We start from the raw sequence: 13,329 nt of genomic DNA on the forward strand, positions 1-13,329 counted from the left end.
ACTAACGACGAGGCCTCGTGGAGAACAGAAGCTGCTTGATTTGCTTACAGGCGACTCAAAACGAGGCAACACATCCGACCCCCCCCCCCTCCCCCCCCCGACGGAGGACGTGTCACTTTGCTTTCTTCAAAAAAGAATATTCACAAAACAGTTTTCACTACTCCGTTTAGACGTATCATGATCTCATTCCCTTTTTAAGAAACGACTCTCTTCTTTTGTTGATGTCGTCCTCCCTCGTAAACACTCCGATCTGTGAGAGCAATTTGAAGTGATTACAGAAGATTGCGGTAAAGTGTTTTAGTGTGCAGTGAAGCGTCTTCCTCTGTGTGTCTGTTGATGCAGCACTGCTGAGACAATAGTCTCTAATGGGGCCGCTGCCAAATCATCTTCTGCTTCTCTGAAAACAACACGATTGTAAGTTAGGGAACTTTAGAGGTGTTGATTAGCAATTTATTTTTTTTAGCTGTTGTGACTCAAAGCAACACTCAACCATCTCTCTTATGTCAGGTTTTTTGGTGGCAGTCTTAAGTGACTGTTTAGTTTTGATAAAAAAAAAACTTCAACCTCTGACTTCTGTTCTCCCAGACGTCAGACTGCAGTGTGTTTGATTCTGTGCAGCACAGATATCATCATCCCTCTCTTTATCTGTATTTGGAGAGAAAACAAGAGGTTGCTTTGATTTGAACCTGAAGGAAAGAACATTTAAGAAATATTGTAATTTCTCCTCCAGTACTCTTTATCATTACACTCCTTTGATTGATTTATGAAACACAAACATCTTCTCTTCTTTTGAATCTTAATCTGAAGAGACTCCAGGTAGAAGTTGCGGCTCCATGGGGGCGGCCGTGGCTCAGTTGGTAGAGTCGGAAGGTCGAGGGTTCGATCCCCCAGCTCCTGCAGCAACATGTCCGACGTGTCCTTGGGCAAGACACTTAACCCCAAGTTGCTCCCGCTGCTTCGTCGGCGGTGTATGAATCAGCCTCTGTCATCAGTGTGTGAATGTGTCGGTGTGACCTGCGGTGTAAAAGTGCTTTGAGAAGTCAGAAGACGAGAAAAGAAATATACAAGTCCATTCATACTCATTTACTATGAAATGACTTTATTAGTTTAAGGCCAGAGGTGTCAAGAAGTACAAATACTTTGTTACCTTACTTAAGTAGAAGTTTTGGGTATCTATACTTTACTGGTGTAATTATCTTTCAGCCGACTTTTTACTTCTGCTTTTTACATTTTCACACAATTATCTGTACTTACATTTAAAAACATCCTCGTTACTCCGTTTTCATTCCGGCTTGTCATCATTCAAAAAAACACACAAAAAAATCAAAAACCCTATCCAGATAAATCGCGCCATCCGGATAGAGTGAATTTGATTGTGGTTGGATGAGCAGTATTCCGACACGCTGTGGCCCGGCCTAAGCTTTTGTCCTTAATGACATTTTTTCCCCCCTTACATTACTTTTACTTTTATACTTTAAGTAGTTTTGAAACCAGTACTTTTACACTTTGAGTAAAAAGCTTGAGTTGATACTTCAACTTCTACAGAAGTCTTTTTAAACCCTAGTGTCTAAACGTCTACCTGAGTAATGAATGTGGATACTTTTCACACCTCTGTTTTAGGCTGCCAATAATCTGTCAAATCGTCTCTTTTCAAAACAGGAAGACTAAACTGAGTGTTGGGATGAGTTTGTCTTGAAATGAGTGAGAAGGAATCTGACCACACTGCGTTTCCTGAAAGTGTCCTCTCGACGTCGGGGGTTAAAAAAAATCAATCAGCAGAAAGCAGGATGCTGGATGTTTCATCACTCTGATTGTGGGCGTTAAACAGGAATCAGAGGACCTTTTCATCATATCTGTTCATTCATAAACTCGCTCGCTTGTTTTGATCGTTTCCTCGCCTCGGTTGTGTCGGGCACGCTGCCACGAGCAGGAAAACATGTTGTTCTGTACATGTGTTAGTCTGTAAAGTATCGACTGTGACGGGGGGGGGATGCAGAGGAGGAGTGGGAGGGAGAGTTTACCCTGAAGTGTCATGTCAGTGTCGGGGGGGGGGGGGGGAGGGCGGGATGGTGTTTGTCCTTTTCTGCCCAGATCCAGCGAGCTCCAGCGGGTCGATGGTCATGATTGAAAGCCTCCAAACAGCGTGTGAGTCATCGGGGAGGGTGAGCGGGGTCAGCGAGGTCAGGTCGATACTTAAAGACGTACACACAGAAAATACTGTATACACACACACACACACACACATACACACACACACACACACACACACGCACACGCGCGCACTCGTATTTATAGTGCGAGGTCAGGAGGTCGTCAGCTGATGTAGGCTGCAGTGACGGCAGGCGGACAGCTGAGAGAGATGATCGGACGGACGACCCCGTCTCTTAAAAATTATCTTTATATTTAAGTCATTTCAAACAGGAAGTACTTCTTGAAGGAAATGTTTGTTGACATAACAACATCAGAGCTTTATCAGAGGAATGTAGTGATCGCATAAATGTCTAAAAGCTTTTATCTGACTGGATCATAAATTTAATGAGAAGTCCTGAAGATATGATTCATGTAGGGGCGGCAATAAAAACAGATTCACTAAAGTATCCAGATTTTTTTATCGGATGATTTTCAAAGTTATTTTTTTGTCATGCGATCAATAAAAATAATAATTACTGCCTTTCAAGGGACACACGGACCCTTCTCACTGGGGAGGGACCAAACTAAGGACAAAGGAAACAAAAACAAAACTGAGACGGGTAGAAAAGGACCCGATGGAGAGGCGGAGTTAAGAGAAGTTGAAGGCTGCTGTGGAGGGCAGATGTTGATTGAGACGTCTTTAACAAATAAAACAGATGTTTGTCAGGTGATGCTGAATTTGTGCGAGGAACCGATCGGCTGGATGTTTCAGCTATAGATTGCAAAAAAAAAAACGAAGAGGTGATTAAAAAAAAGCAAAGAGCGACCGACGTGATGAGCAGTGTTAAAATATGACTCATGATACTCTCTCTCTCTCTCTCTCTCTCTCTCTCTCTCTCTCTCTCTCTCTCTCTCTCTCTCTCTCTCTTATTGTATAATCCACCTTTTGTTTTGTTAAAAACTGAGAAGAATTAAAGAGATACTTGTTGTTTCGCAATATTTTAGAAGCTCAATAGAAACTGCATCAGCACTAAAGATTCATAATAAAAGCTCATCGTCATGGCAGCCTTCATGCTGTCATATTTACTCTGGTGTAAAAGTGAAGGGGGGGGGGGGGGGGGTTATATTTCTTTGTTCCCAATCAATTGAATGTAACTTTGTGAACACTGCGGTAACTCTGATTATCTAACAGACTTAACGAAAAGGAAACTCGTGCTCTCTCCGGGCTGTGGGGGTCAGGCGCTCGGTTACAGCCTGCCTACAAGTTATTGCATCGAGTCGTCTATCGTCCGGTCAGCTGACTGCAGAAACAGATTCTTTTTCTCTTTCTTTTTTTATTTTCAAAGCAGCTCAGACGTCCTGCAGTAGCAGCAGCAGCAGCAGCAGCAGCAGTAGCAGTAGCTCATGGACAAAGATAAATGCCTCTAAAATAAGCCCGGGGGAGAGAGAGGGAGAAAAGGAGAAATGAAAAAGGGGCAGAGGATGAGGAAGAGGAAGATGGCAGAGCGTCCGAGTTAAAGGTGTGAGAGAGAGAGAGCGTGAACAAGACGGAGAATGAAGTTGGGTTGAAAGAGTGAAGGGGACAAATGCAAAGAGGGTTAAAAGTGAAGCTGTGAAAATATGTGTGAGGAGGAGGAGGAGGAGGAGGAGGAAGGGGTGCCTGCCTGCTGGCAAATCTTCATCCTCTTGCGTAACACGGGCCAACTCCTTCCTTCAGCTGCTGTTGCCATGGGGAGCGATGTTGGGAGGGGGTTTCTTCGCTCCTGATGGGAGAGACTCGGGGGAATTCTGAGCTGCGACTTCCCTCCTCTAACGAGGCAGAGCAGCAGCAGCAGGAGGGAGGAGGATTTAAAAATCCTCCAGTGGTATTTTTAGACCTCGCATTCTGGATGGATTCTGTTAGGGCTCTCTACGCAGGGCCGACGACCGCCCCCGAACCAAAAACAAGCACGCTGCTGTGTGTGTGTGTGTGTGTGTGTGTGTGTGTGTGTGTGTGTGTGTGTGCGTGTGTGTGTGTGTGTGGGAACCTGCAGGGCTTCAGTGTGTGACTCAGTCTCAGGTGCAGGTGTGCCTCGTGAAATGGAATCCAGGCTTTTTTATTTTGAACAGATGAACAGTATGACTAACACTGAGTCTCTGCTGTGAGTGCAGATGTTTTTGCTGTCAAGCCTGTGTGTGTGTGTGTGTGTCTGATAGTGTGTGTGTGTGTGTGTGTGTGGGAGTGTGTGTTATCACAAGATCAGAGACAAACACTGATCCAGCAAGTTAGAAATGAAAAATATTTGATCATCATTTTTAGAGGGTTGAGAAATACTTTTTCTTAGCTTAGCTTAGCACCTGAGAGCAGGATAGTTTTTTTTCTCTCTCTCTTGATCCACAGAATTAAAATCATTTTATTGGTCATAACAAAGATTCACTTTTTCAGATACGGGCTGGAAATGTTGGACATCGGTTATCTTCTGTGTTGTCATAAAAAGCAGCTGATTCCACCACGAGTTATATCTTCATTTAGCCGTGTGAACACTGAGGGGCAACTCGAACGAGGGCGGCCCTAATGCTGCATTCAGGTGCTGCTCAGGTGGTCCAAGTTTCCATGTTGGGAGGTCGTTCTTCCGACTTCCTGTGATTTCAGTTTGGAAAGTCGGAATGTTGTATCAACAGCAACAAACAGCGTCGATGCTTTGAAGAAGATGAATGTCTCTGTTACAAGGTGTATTTCAGCAGAAAGTTGATGTGCAATAAGCGAGTTAATCAAAAGTATGTGAACATTAAAGAAACATATTTTGCCCCTCGTGTGATGACGATTCTGACGTCAAGTCGGGAAGTCGGGCACCGGATTCTTTTCTGAGTTTCCGAGTCGTTGTTCCGACTTCAGCAGGTGTTCATGTGCATTTTACAACTCGGGAACTCGTTTTTCCCGATTGTGTCCGACACCACCTGAATGCACCATAAAACACTGACAATGTTTTTTATGTTAGCCCAATCCTGCGGTGAGAAAAATCAACTCCTCAAGAAATGCCTCGGTTTCCAAAGCGACCCTTCAAAATAAAAAAAAAATTAAAAAAAATTTTCTTTTTTTTTTAATATTTATTTTTGGTATTTTTTTGCCTTTAACGGAGAGACAGGACAGAGGAAAGAGTTGGACATCAGGGAGAGAGAGAGTGGGGAATGACATGCAGGAAAGGAGCCACAGGCTGGATTCGAACCTGGGCCGCCCGCTTGGCAGACTGAAGCCTCCATACATGTGGCGCGCGCACTAACCACTGCACCACCAACTCCCCTTTAAACCTCATTCTCACAGTGTTTGAATCTCGCGTCCTGATACGAGTGTCAGCTGCGTTTGCTGCATTTCTTTATCTCCTGTGGCTCAAACGTGAGTGTTTGAATGTTCTGCACTGTAAGTAACACAAAAGAAGACATTTCAAAATGTCCTCAAAGTGTTCACTGTTATCAGATTATGAACTGAGCGACTCATCTGGTGATAAAGCAGCGACAGCAGCAGAGAGAGAGAGAGAGAGAGAGAGAGAGAGGTGCTAAAAATAAGCCGTGTCTCTCGCCTGTGCGTTGGTGTTATGGAGGTGTCGCTGCGTTCAGGTCCAGTCGTTTAAGTGGCTTCCAATATTAGCGCCTTCATTAGCCCGCCGCCGTGTAGCGCTCTGCGGATGTCCCCGCCGCTGATTGCCTGCACACACAGAGGATCAATGAGCGACATGGATAGAGGGGTATTTATAGCCCGTGTGGGGGCGTGGGAGGTTCTGTGCCACAAGTGGGTTAGCCGCTAATCTGATGTTGACTGTGTGTATGTGAGAAGAGGAATTAGAGGCCAGTGCTGTTTTTAGATCCTCAGTCCTGCATTGTTTTGATTTTTTTCTTTTTTTTTTTGAAAGAGAGAGCGCTCTGCTTCTCTGCTCGGGGAAGTCAGCGCTCAGGCAGCAGGCAGGGAGGGCTTCCCTGACTTAGAGTTGGGATTTAAAAAAAAAAAAATGAAGACGAGGAGGGAGGAGGGGAGGAGGAGGAGGGGGGAGGAACACAAAGGCGGGCAGGCAGGGAGGAGGAAGAAGCGTGGTTTGCTACACTGACACAGTGGAGGAAGCAGGCAGAAGTGAGAAGTGAAAGCTCTCCGCACAGAAACACACTAGTTTGTGTTTGTGTGTGTGCGAGTTAAGAGGACAGACAGACGCTTTTTATTTTTGTTTTGTTATCAATTTTCTACCTGGGAGACGGAGAGAGAGAGAGAGGCTCAGGAATGTCGGCGGTTATTGGTCTGGGAAGTGTCTGTCTGGGTCGGGAATGTCAGGTGTTCCCCCGTGAGGCAGTCTGACTCCAGGAGGGGGGAAAAAAAATCCGCCGGCAGCGACTCTCTGAGAGAACAGAGCCGACTTTTCTTTGGTGCACTTCTTCCTCCTTACAGGTACAGTGAGCGCTCCTCTTTGTGCTCTTCACTTGGTGTTTTATTCCTCTCGGCAGGCTTTTGTTTCAGTATCTCTCTGTGTCTCTTCTCTTTCTCTTGATTTCTCTTACGGCATTACATCATTCCATGTTTTCAGGACTGTTCCCCTGTCTACAACTCTGATAAAGTGTCGCTTGGTTCTGCTTTTATGGGGGAAAAAAATCCCTGAAATTGATCAAGATGAACAAGTTTTTAACTTGTTGCTTGTGATGAAATTCTTGTATTTCTGATTTTTGAAGTCAAGTATCAACCACATACTCACAGGGCCTACGCTGACAACTTGAGATGTTGTTCTTGTTTTGTTTAATAAACCAAATCCCCCAAAATTGCTTGTTTATAAAAGGAGAAAATATACTTTTAATTCATTTTCTTTAACATAAGTTGAGCAAAATGAGATCACCTTTACATGTGAGCAGAAATGAGCCAGGACATTTTTTTTTTTTTTACCATATTTGTTTGAAAAAGTTTCAAATTGTTTTCCCAGCGGGCCCCGTCCCTTTGTCTTTTCATAAAGTACAACCTCTTCTGAGTCATGTGGTGAGCTTCTTCTGCAGCTCCCCCCCCCCCACACACACAACAACAGCATTAACTAGCGCTCCTTTGCAGCGGCGTGTTGCTCTTCCTCATCGTGGCGGCGGCGGCGGCAGCAGCTGACGTCCAACATGAGCAGTTAGGACACGATAAGCCTGTGAACTGCAGCCGGGGATGAGCTGTGCTGCTGTTATGCAACAGCTCGCTCCAGAGATAGAGCTGCTGCTTCTTCTTCTTCTTCAACCACGCACCGTGACATCATCAGACCCCGCCCCCTCCTCCCCCCCCCCTTGCTTTAGTTATCCTGGTGTAAAGAACAGAGGAGCCTGTTATGAAGAAGGAACAGTCAGGGGTCAGTGCTGCCCGCCCGCCCTCCTGACTGACTGAACTTCTCTGCACACTTCCTTTTCTTGATTGCTCTTTTTCTGCTGTAATTTCATTACACTCCCTTTAAAGCGTCATCTGATTTAATCGCTCGGAAAAAAAACATCCACCTCAGCAGCGGCCGCGCTTAATCCGACGGTGTTTCCGGATTTTCCCTCTTTGCTGTATTTACTCACTTTTCCATTTACCTGTTTTTTGTGCAAAATCTCTAATTAGGCCTTGAAAAGTGAATGAAAGCAGAAATGTGACAGGATATTCAAGCTGTCCCTCTTGGCTTAAGTGGAAAAGTTGATGTATTAATTAAAAATCAAAGATGCAATGAGAGGAGTCCATGCAGATTAACAAAACATTAAGAACTCAGGTGACTTAGGAGACAAAAACCTCCAAACTGTGATAGACGTTAAATTAAGAATCATGTTTTCAACTTGTTTGTTACCGTATGAGGGCTGGCTGTTTTTTAAAATTACGTCATGTTGTTGTGCGCTCTTCGTCTGCAACAACTCCTTAAAAAATGAGCGCCACCAGCTGGCCATCTGAAGTAACCCACTCCTGGTATTCACATATCAGTGGTGCATGGGAACAGATTTGATTGCCAGTCATTAGAGCTGCACTTAACATTTATTTAATCGTGATTAAAAGAGGTTCAGGTTCTGCCAGTTGACTCGTTAAAACTTCTTTTGTTCGTCTGTGTTGAAGCTCATTGTCTTACTTTGTGTTTCAGACCGATGGTTCAAACTAAACAAGCCATCTGAAGAGCTTCATTTGGGGTGAAATTGGGGCGTTTTTTCCACTGTTTGCTGGTGTTTTTCTTTTTGCCTGACAACAAGTACAACTGTTGGTGTAAGACCTAGCTGGGTGTGAAAATGTTACGTTCACTTGGCTGAAGATCTGAGTTGAGCCGTTTGGATTACGAGACAACAAAGATGTTGTTGGTTACCGCGTCCTCGTTCGATGTGATGGAGACGGAGACGGAGGAGAGGGGAGTGGGCAGCGGAGGCACAGAGGAGACGGGGGGGGGGGGGGAGATAAAATGTAGGGAGTAAAGGTGGGTGATGATGACGGCGGGAGGCAGAGAAGACAAGGTGGGGAAATCGAGGAATGAGGGAAACGAGAAGAGGAGGAGGAGGAGGAGGAGGAACATAAAAAGACAAGTGAGGGAGCGCCATGTTGCTTGTGTTCAGTGCGGTTATGTAACTTTTCCCTCCTGCCTACTGCTGATGGCAGAGGAAAGCACAGAGAAACATGGCATGCAGGTGGGCGGCAACAACAACATCAGAGAGAAACAGGCAGCAGCGGCGGTAGTCATCAGAAGCAGATCTAGGGTCAAATCTGCTCCTCCCAGAATTCAACCTGCTACACATGACCTTTTTTTACAATTCAATGTAGAACAAAGTCGTATTTCAGTGTTCCCGGGGTGTCTTCATTTGCCTGCCTCTAAAGGTTCCCTCCGGACTCTGTGGCTAAACGCTTCACTGGTTGATGTTCACGGTGGTGACTTCTGCAGCCACTGTTGAGACATGTCCCTCTGTGTTTACATGTCCTACCAGTCATGTATATGCTCCTGTGAATGTGCTAAATGAGCTATAAAAGCAGATGGTTGTCTGGCTGCTCCATGCAGAGAGAGAGAGAGAGAGAGAGAGAGAGAGAGAGAGAGGCTCAGAGCAGCTGCAGGAGAGCGCTGTGGGAGTCTGTGGAGCCGGACACCGCTCCCTCAGGGTGACTGTGCTGTGACACATGCTGTAACAACACACTGTAAAATCACACTGGAACAACACACTGTAAAATCACACTGTAACAACACACTGGAACAACACACTGTAAAATCACACTGTAACAACACACTGTAACAACACACTGTAACAACACACTGTAAAATCACACTGTAACAACACACTGGAACAACACACTGTAAAATCACACTGTAACAACACACTGTAACAACACACTGTAACAACACACTGTAACAACACAGTGTTACAACACACTGTAACAACACACTGGAACAACACACTGTAACAACACACTGTAAAATCACACTGTAACAACACACTGGAACAACACACTGTAACAACACACTGTAACAACACACTGGAACAACACACTGTAAAATCACACTGTAACAACACACTGGAACAACACACTGTAAAATCACACTGGAACAACACACTGGAACAACACACTGTAAAATCACACTGTAACATCACACTGTAAAATCACACTGGAACAACACACTGTAAAATCACACTGTAACAACACACTGGAACAACACACTGTAAAATCACACTGGAACAACACACTGGAACAACACACTGTAAAATCACACTGTAACATCACACTGTAACAACACACTGTAACAACACACTGTAACAACACACTGTAAAATCACACTGTAACAACACACTGTAACATCACACTGTAACAACACACTGTAACAACACACTGTAACAACACACTGTAACAACACACTGTAAAATCACACTGTAACAACACAGTGTAACAACACACTGTAACAACACACTGGAACAACACACTGTAACAACACACTGTAACAACACACTGTAACAACACACTGGAACAACACACTGTAAAATCACACTGTAACAACACACTGGAACAACACACTGTAAAATCACACTGGAACAACACACTGGAACAACACACTGTAAAATCACACTGTAACATCACACTGTAAAATCACACTGGAACAACACACTGTAAAATCACACTGTAACAACACACTGGAACAACACACTGTAAAATCACACTGGAACAACACACTGGAACAACACACTGTAAAATCACACTGTAACATCACACTGTAACAACACACTGTAACAACACACTGTAACAACACACTGTAAAATCACACTGTAACAACACACTGTAACATCACACTGTAACAACACACTGTAACAACACACTGTAACAACACACTGTAACAACACACTGTAAAATCACACTGTAACAACACAGTGTAACAACACACTGTAACAACACACTGGAACAACACACTGTAACAACACACTGTAACAACACACTGCAACAACACACTGCAACAACACACTGTAACAACACAGTGTAACAACACACTGTAACAACACACTGGAACAACACACTGTAACGACACACTGTAACAACACTGTGTAACGACACACTGTAACAACACACTGGAACAACACACTGGAACAACACACTGTAACAACACACTGTAACAACACACTGTAAAATCACACTGTAACAACACACTGTAACAACACACTGTAACAACACACTTTAACAACACACTGTAACAACACAGTGTAAGAACACACTGTAAAATCACACTAGCAACACAGTGTAACAACACACTGTAACAACACACTGTAACAACACAGTGTAACAACACACTGTAACAACACACTGTAACAACACACTGTAACAACACACTGTAAAATCACACTGTAACAACACACTGTAACAACACACTGTAACAACACAGTGTAACAACACACTGTAACAACACACTGTAAAATCACACTGTAACAACACACTGTAACAACACACTGTAACAACACAGTGTAACAACACACTGTAACAACACACTGTAACAACACAGTGTAACAACACACTGTAACAACACACTGTAACAACACACTGTAACAACACACTGTAAAATCACACTAGCAACACAGTGTAACAACACAGTGTGAAAACAGTCACTGCACATTGTAACAACACACTGTAACAACACAGTGTAACAACACACTGTAACAACACACTGTAACAACACACTGTAACAACACACTGTAAAAACACAGTGTGAAAACAATCACTGCACATTGTAACAACACAGTGTAAGATCACACTGTTACAACACAGTGTAACAACACACTGTAACAACACAGTGTAACAACACACTGTAAGATCACACTGTTACAACACAGTGTGAAAACAGTCACTGCACATTGTAACAACACAGTCCTCACAATAGCGTAACAGCAGTTTACCAACACATTGTAACAAGGGTGAAAAAAACCCACTAATATTGCACAGCTATAAAAACACAGTAACAACACACTGAATACGCTGCTTCTCCCTCTTTCTCAGCACAGTTTGGGCAGATGGCTGTTCATCCTGAGTCTGATCCTGCTCGAGGTTTCTGCCTCTTAAAGGAAGTATTTTTCACCAATGTAACTTTGCTAAATGTTGCCAAGTGCTCATGATGGATTCATGTTCGGTCTTTGTAAATACTATAACATAGAGTAAAGTCTTTCACCTGCTTTTTGTAACGTGTCATGAGATGACATTTGTTATGAATTTGCCCTATACAAATAAACATTGACTGATTGACTGTAACAGCACACTGTAAAACACAGACTGACAACTACACTGTATCTTTAAAAATGTAACTACACCCTGTGAAATCAAACTTTAACAAATAGAAAATAAACATAACAACAAATATTAATCAAAAATCAACACATCAATGAAGTCGTAGCAGTCTGAAATACGAGTAAGTTAACTTTTCAAACATGAAAAGAAAAGAAGGACAGATGTTTGAACGAGTGGACTCAATGCAGCTAACATGTCTCTCATGTTTCCAACACACAACAACACTTCAGATACACACTCATTAGCATCTTAGCACCTGACCCGGAGGTGAACCGGGGGGGAGGCATTGGATGGAGGAGAGTGTGACGGTTGAGGGACAGGCCTGCTTTCTGGAGGAGGAGAATAGGTGAGAAGCAGCCAAGATAGAGAAGCTGTGCCTCAGCGGGATCCTGATGCTGTTTGGTAACGTGATCAATGACCTTGCGTACTGCTTAGATCCTTATTTCCTGTACAGGCTCACGGCCTTTTGTTACACCCACTGCCTCCCACTGTACTCATTCCCATAAGCTGCAGATCTAATTAAGAGTTGTCCCTTTTCCTAGAAGGCTCGCTGGATTTAATAGCCTCTCCTCCCGTAGCGACTAGCGTAGACGTCCCCGTGATTAGAGACGGAGACACAAGAAACATCTGCCAACCGGAAGAAACATCTTTATCAGAACTGTATTTGATTACTCTGGATTCATTAACGCCTCTGAGATATAAATCTGTCTCTGATTGTGATTGGATGTGCTCAGGCTTCTCTGGTATTTAGGATGATTACACAAAGGATTACCATTATTTACTTTACTTCATGCAGAGATGGAAGTAGTAGTTTGATCCGTCATGTTAATCAAAACACTCCACTGAGTCACAATCAGGATATAATGATCAGACATGTTCTTATAGTAGTCAAAGTTCTTGTTCTGCCAGAGCATTTGTCCTGGAACTGATTTATCATAACATCCTCCAAGATAAGAAGACAAGAGCTTCTGCCTGGAAAGATCTACCTGTTGGATTTGTATAAAATGTGGTGTAAGGGTAAAACATGGGCCAAGGAAAAACCCATTTACAACCAGATCTAACCCAGGAACAAACGTTTGTAGGGAAGTGTACCCGTGAAAACAATTTCGATTTTTTACTCATTTTTCCTTGCTTGTCCACATTGTGGATTCAGACACTTGTTGCACATTTGTACACGTGTACACCATGCTTTGGCAGTGGAGAAAATTTCCTCATATCATATATTATACAGTGTAGTCTAACTCAGATAAATCTGAGGGGGGGGGGGGCATGAGCTGGGAAGTTGAGTTCTTTGGTGAAACTTAAAACCACTCAGACGTTTGAAATGTGACAACCACTTATCTTCTGTCTTTGTCAAACTGGTTTAAAGCTCCTGTGAGAAACTTTTGGTTAGCAGTCTTTGCCGATTTTAACCTGTACGTGCTTAAGAACTGTAATTTAACAAAAAAAATAAATCTCATCTT

The 13,329-nt window shown here is 43.5% G+C and overlaps 1 protein-coding gene across 3 annotated transcripts in view; it reads left to right on the forward strand.

Moving 5' to 3' along the window:
- hivep1 (HIVEP zinc finger 1) overlaps positions 1-13,329 on the forward strand; it is a 54,534-nt gene that overhangs the window by 13,165 nt on the left and 28,040 nt on the right. The window contains exon 1 of one of the 3 annotated variants that reach the window (XM_061058794.1): positions 6,505-6,541. The exons of the other annotated variants lie outside the window; for them this stretch is intronic. The gene's annotated coding sequence lies outside the window, so the exon portion shown is untranslated. Of the gene's footprint in view, positions 1-6,504; positions 6,542-13,329 lie in introns of those variants that run through there. 3 annotated transcript variants of the gene reach the window in all.

This window comes from Labrus mixtus, chromosome 16 (genome assembly GCF_963584025.1).
Source record: "Labrus mixtus chromosome 16, fLabMix1.1, whole genome shotgun sequence".
NCBI classification, from domain to species: domain Eukaryota; kingdom Metazoa; phylum Chordata; class Actinopteri; order Labriformes; family Labridae; genus Labrus; species Labrus mixtus.